The following is a 6,361-nucleotide window of genomic DNA, read 5'->3' on the forward strand; positions in this document are numbered from 1 at the left end:
ACTGGTTAAAGGGGTTTGCACTTGGCTGGGCAGTAAACGGGATGCTTGCTAGAACGGCACAGAGAGATTGACAGTGAGAAAATGTGTAGCAGGACCCATAACAGGCTATGCCTCCTGTTAGCCATGCCTCCTGTTAGAGATTCGGGAAAGTCCACTAATGTGCTCATATGCCACTGTGTGATCCAAAGCCACCACACTGAAGTTAACAGATGCCTACTTCCAGAGTGATTTTGTGGGCCCAACCGTATGACCGTAGATATTGAGGCATTCAATGATTTAAAAGAAAAACAAAAAAACTTGTTCTAGTATCAGATGTTGATTATATTACTTGGCATCACTTGGGGGAACTTTATATTTAGATAATTTTAGAAAATTAACTTCTAGAGTTTATTGTCTTCCACTAGAGGTTCGGTAATAAATGAAAATGTTCCCCTCCCCCAGTCCTCATGGATGCTGGCAGGGCCAGCTGTTAGCTCAAAAAGCTCAAATGGTCTAGAGTACCACACATGGGGGAACTAGATGGTCTGATGAAGAAAAGCAAGCCATCATTTACCCAGATTATCTAACCCACTCCTTCAATGCACACCTAGGAGGCTCGTTTTCTTCCCCTGCCTGTTAGCCTGGAAGACCTATTCTGCCCTCAGATAGAATGCTCTTGAGTTCAAACTCTCCTAGGTGTTAGCTTGGGGGGCTTCTTCATCTCTAAGTAATTGGAGGCTATTGGATCCTTTAATGACTCGGTATGTTCCCCCGAAGAGGGGCTAATTTATTTTTGTGTCCTGTCAGGTTCACCTTCTGAGGGTCTGACTCAGCTGAGCTGACAGTGAGACAAAGACTTTGCATTTTTTGAAAATTCCAAGCAGGTTGATAGCTGAGATTAAACTCATCTCTGCAAATCAATTCCTATCAAAACAAATCACATTTCATGTTAAAACAAACTGGAAAATACACATTAAAACAAAACGAAAACTCACCCTCACTTCGAGGGTTTTAGTTATTACTTCTTCAGTGGTGGCTTGTTGTTTAATTTTAGTGTTCTGGGTGCCTGGCGTATTCTCATTTGCAGGATGAATCAAGGAGGTGGTGGTGTGTTCTTATATTAGGAAAGTGACTTAGGACACAGAAGAGGTGAACTCTGGGCATTGAGGCTCCGGATGGTTTATCCTTGAGATGCTCAAAGTATAGTGTAACTGTGCCATTGTTACTTGGTTTTTCAATGGTGGGCTTTGCGGTCCAAATCATTTTATCGTTCTTTTAGCTAAGATCCTAGGTCAGGCCATCCTTCTGTCTTAGAACTACCTCTAGTCTGAAAAAAAATGTTGTTCTTGCTTTCCTTACCAAAAAGCTCCCCCTAAGAGCAAATTCAACCCTATTCCTGCAAGCTGCAGCAGTTAATCCTGACTGCTGCATACAGCTCCTTCCAGTGACCTGTGTGCCGTCTGCCACCTGTCTAGCCTCTCATTTTCAGCCTTGACTTCCTATGAACCATTACTCTCTCTAGCTTCTACCCCAGGGCGTTCTTTTTCTTTGTAGTACCATCTCTTCCTGCACTGAGCCATCTTGTTTCTCAGGTAAGTACCTACGCAGCTCACACTGTCCCAGCCCTACCATTTGGGCTTGTTGTATTCCATTTGCTCTTACTCTAGACCATGGGTCTCGACCTTCTAATGCTAAGACCCTTTAGTATTATAGTTCCTTGTGCTGTGGTGATCCCCAAACACAAATTTATTTTTGTTGCTACTTCATAATTATAATTTGGCTATTATGAATGGTAATATAAATATCTGATATGCAGGGTATCTGATATGCAATCCCTGTGACAGGGGTCAAGACCCACAGGTTGAGAACCTCTGACCTTCACACGTGTTTGTCTTCACAGCACTTCCTGCACTCTGCTGCCTTTTCCCGGACCTGAAACGACCTTTCTTGACCACTTTCCACTCTGTGAACACCTGACCCTCAGTGTCTTTCCATCCATCTTCTCTCTTCCCTAGTCCAGATACCAGGTCTTACCAGGACCGGTGATAAGTAGCTCACCATCTCTGGGCTGCTACAAATGATCCCCAGGGCTGGCTTCAGAATGCAGTGTTCTGATAGCATACAGCAGTCACAGAGGAGCCAGTGGGGCCTGCAGCCACTTGGGACAAACCTGTCGAAGTTGGCTTTCATGTGCCATCTGTTTCTTGGATATGTGCAGTGGCTGACAGACCAGTAATAGGATAGTTAAACACTGCCCAAGCACTTACTATAGTTGTTTTATTTGAGCCCCATGATAAATTTTGGTAGAGGAGATATTGAATATAAATTTTAATAGAGGAGATATTGAATCTAAGCCAGCTTAAGGTATAATGCCAGGTGAATATAGTTCTTGGACTAAAATTTAGTTTGGATTTTGATTTTTCAGTCTTTTTTTTTTTTCTCTTCCTATAAGGGTACTTATAATGTGTTCAGTAGTGAATTATCACAAACATTTGATTTGATCTCTAGAGAAAGCCCTGTTTTCCTTCATCTGCAATAGTTATGAATAAGTTTCAAAGACCCTGCTTTAAAAGCCACATTCAGTGGTCCACACTCAGTAGAGCCACGGCAGAAGGATGGGCCTACGTCTGGGAACGCCCAAGGCACGCTGCCCCAAGGTGTGCTTAGAGAAAACCTGCATTCTCCATTCATGACTTGCCAGGTCTTCATACACATTAAAACTAGTCCTGGCTTTCTATCTTTTACTTTTAAACTGGGGTTTATGGTAGGATTTTGTTTGCAAAGGGGACAAAACCAAATAGATGCCCAGCGCATTTTACATTCTTTTAGGTTACTGAAAAGCATTTGGTTATGCGCATGTGGACCTCCTCAGATCCTAAACCTAAGGGGTTGGTTTCTTCAGCATAACCATTAGAACCGAGAAAGGGGTGGATTTGTTTGAGACCAGCTTAAGCCTAATAGTGAGACCATTTCTCAAAAAGCAAAAGAAAAACAATGTGTAGAATTTTTATGTAATAAATCTAAAACCCTTTTCTTTTCTGAGAAGCTGCCAGTGATATAGTGGTTTATTGCCTTAGTGTTAACTCTATTTGAATGATACCTTTGAGAATAGTAACATCAAAATTACAACTAATGAGTTTGCTTCTTTCTATTACTGCTCTATTTTTTTTCTGATTCTGTGTCACCATTAAAGACATAAAACATGAGAAAAACCCTAAAAACAATTTAGGAATTGAGAATGAGAAAAATTGATTTCACTCATAATGAAAATTTATAAAGTATGCTATTAATTTATGAAAACATTTTCCCCTCTTAATTTTATTTGCTCATTAGAACCATCTTCTTTGACTAGCACATGTTTATAGGAGATTTAAAAAAAACAGGCTTTAGGAAAATGCTATAAGATCTTTTTGTGATTTATATCCATGGACCTAATATGTGCCTGGTATGACCAGGTTTTGAATTTCGGTGTTATAAAGATTATATACCGTCGTTATTTAATTCTCTCTCATCCCATTTTGCCTTCTCACTACAGTAAAATGAAGAGCAGGTGCTTAATGGCAAGCTTGTCCAATCGTGTGTGGATAAGTGACTTCTTTAACTAAAGAAAGTGACATAAAGACATCCTCACTGCACCCACAGAAGGAATTCTATCTGACAACTGTAGTTTTGATTCATGTTGAACACTGAGCTGATTGAAGAACAATATTATATTGTCATTCTGGCCTAAGACATTTCCAGTCAAAGAAATGAGGGCAATTCCCCAATCACACTCCATAGCCAAGAACCTGCACGGTCATGGTCCTGACGTATTTCCCGATGGAGCCAATTACTTAGCTTTCTGCAAAGAGTAGCATCCCTTGTGGAACCAGCCGCTGCAGTACACAACTTACCCACTGAGGTACCAAACTATTGCTTCCCCAAGAAGACAAGAATCATGAAGCAGGTACAGAGAGGGGAGAGTCTGGCCTTGGGGTGTTTCCTGAACACCCCATGCATGTGTAGGGCATGTGTCTAGATGCTCACCTCAGCTGTAGTTCTCAGAAACCCTGGCTCCCCTCCCCTCTCCTCCCCATGATTCTACATTCAATGGGTACATACTTCTCACAATATTCCAAACACAATCTCTTAGTGATTCTCTGGACTCCTTTGTGAGTCTCAGCACAGCAAACCTTTGAATTTCCTTTGTCCTTCGTCTCAATACCTTAGCTAACACACTTTCTGAGAGAAAAATTCTGCATAGCTATACCTAGTTCGTCCTTGGGAAATGAGAATTCTCTTAGGGGAGAATTAAGGTGATGTGTTTGATACATACAAAAATTAGTATTTTGTGTTTTCTTCTTCCAATTAATTAAAATCTGTCAAACTCATCCTCAGTATAGGTAGCATACAGGACATGTGTATCTATAGTGGCTTCCATGCTGTCCCTATGCCTTGCTTATTCACTTATGGCCGGCTCCTTCTGCCGGTTTGCAAATATATTTCACAATGTGCCTTGACAAAAATTCATTATTGGGTTTTTAGTGCCCAGGAGGGCCTTCTCTCCTGAAGCACCAGAGCAAGAAGGAATCCTGCAGAGAAAAGGGCCGTGAGACTTAGAAACCATGGGATGTCTACATGAACTGGAATTTCAGATAAACAACAGGTAATCTTTTAGTAGAAGTATGTCCCCAATAATACACACTTATTTATAAGACATATATATATATATATATATATATATATATATATATATACTGTATGCAATAGCATATGAAATTATACACTAAAAGCAAACACTATACTAGACTTACTTGTATCTTATTTTAGATTCAAATTTAACTAAGTATTTTATACCATCTCTGGCTACCCTTTCGCAGACCAGTTGTAGCTGGAGTATGTATGGAGTATCAGAGGAAGCAAGGTGTTTTTGTTTTGTCTCATCTTTTGAGGCAGGGTCACCTGTAGCTCAGGCTGCCCCGGAGCTGTGAAGCTTAGTGTGACTTTAAACTATCCGACACTCCTGATCCTCCTGCCTCAGCCTCTACAGTCCTCTGCAGCATATGTTTTGTTTTGTTTTAAACTTGCACAGTTGGCAAAGTTCAGTAGTCATCTTTTTCCTTTAGGAATGACATATGAGGAGGCATTAGTTCAAATACGTGTGTTCCCTTGGGGCTGCCCGACTCTGACACTTCAGTTCCAGAGTGGATGATGAGATGTGGCCCACTTAATAGTGTTTCATAAATCATAGCTTGAAGCTACTCACGGCTCCATTCAGAGGCATGAATTCTAATGAATTGCTATTCTTTTGTGCTTACTCCTTGGGGTGATTTAAAACTCTCAACTCTAAATCTAATCAATAAGTTTCTAGGTCTATTTAAATACTGACATTTGGAAATTTCTGAGGGCTGCAATAAGCTTCAACAAGACATAGGACAAGGCAAGGTAAATCAAGGAAAACTGCCACTGAAGTCCAGGAAAAAAAAATACGTTCCGTAGTGTGTCAAATGGAAACAGAATTCCTTCAGAGTATGGCATTTGTCAATCAAACCTCCAGGTCAAATTACGCAAGTTTAACTTGTGTTGGATAGAGTTCAAATGGGCTACAATAGAGCAAAACAAAACTCAAATTCTGAATGCCATACTATACTTCTATGACGCTTCAGAAGTAGCCTGCTTGTAAGCACAGGATGCTAAGGCCCACGGTTGGTCGTCAGACAGTTGGTTGAGTACTTTGGTGGAAGAAGCCATTTGCCCATGTACTGGGCACCATCACAGCGACGCTGCCATCTACTGGCGTTGGCTTTTAAGAAAAGAATATTTGCTTCCAATTCCAACCCATGTCTCCATTTTAAAGAATAACAGGGTTTGGGCTCAGGGTCTGAAGACAGAAGATCTATAAATAGTTTTGTTACCATTTTTTCCCCTCAAAATTGTACAACAGTGTGACAGATTAAAGATGGTGGCACATTCTTTGCTCTTGTTTTTATTTATGAACTGAAGTCTAGTGGTCCTCTCTTTAATCTGGATGGGTTTAGTGTTTTGTTTTTGTTTGTTTGTTTTTGTTTTTTTTGTTTTTGATGAGTAGTAACATGCCATGATTCATAAAGAAGCCTTTAATTCCTAGTCAGGTATCTCAAAATGCACCTTGTAATTGTCTGATTCAACTGGAAAGATTTGCGCGGCCACACATACATATTCCGCTGAACTTGTTGTTCAGTAGTGTCCAAGCTAGTCATTTCCACAGTGATGTTCAGGCCAGTGAAATTATCTGGGTAGCCCCACCTCCAGCCCCAACCCATCCTTAGCCCATTGCCATCCCCTTCCCCTCCCCAGCCCAACCCCTCCCTAGCCCCTCCCAGCCTCAGCCTAGCCCCAGCCCCAGCCCCAGCCCAGCCCAGCC

This window comes from Mus caroli, chromosome 2 (genome assembly GCF_900094665.2).
Source record: "Mus caroli chromosome 2, CAROLI_EIJ_v1.1, whole genome shotgun sequence".
In the NCBI taxonomy this organism is placed as follows: domain Eukaryota; kingdom Metazoa; phylum Chordata; class Mammalia; order Rodentia; family Muridae; genus Mus; species Mus caroli.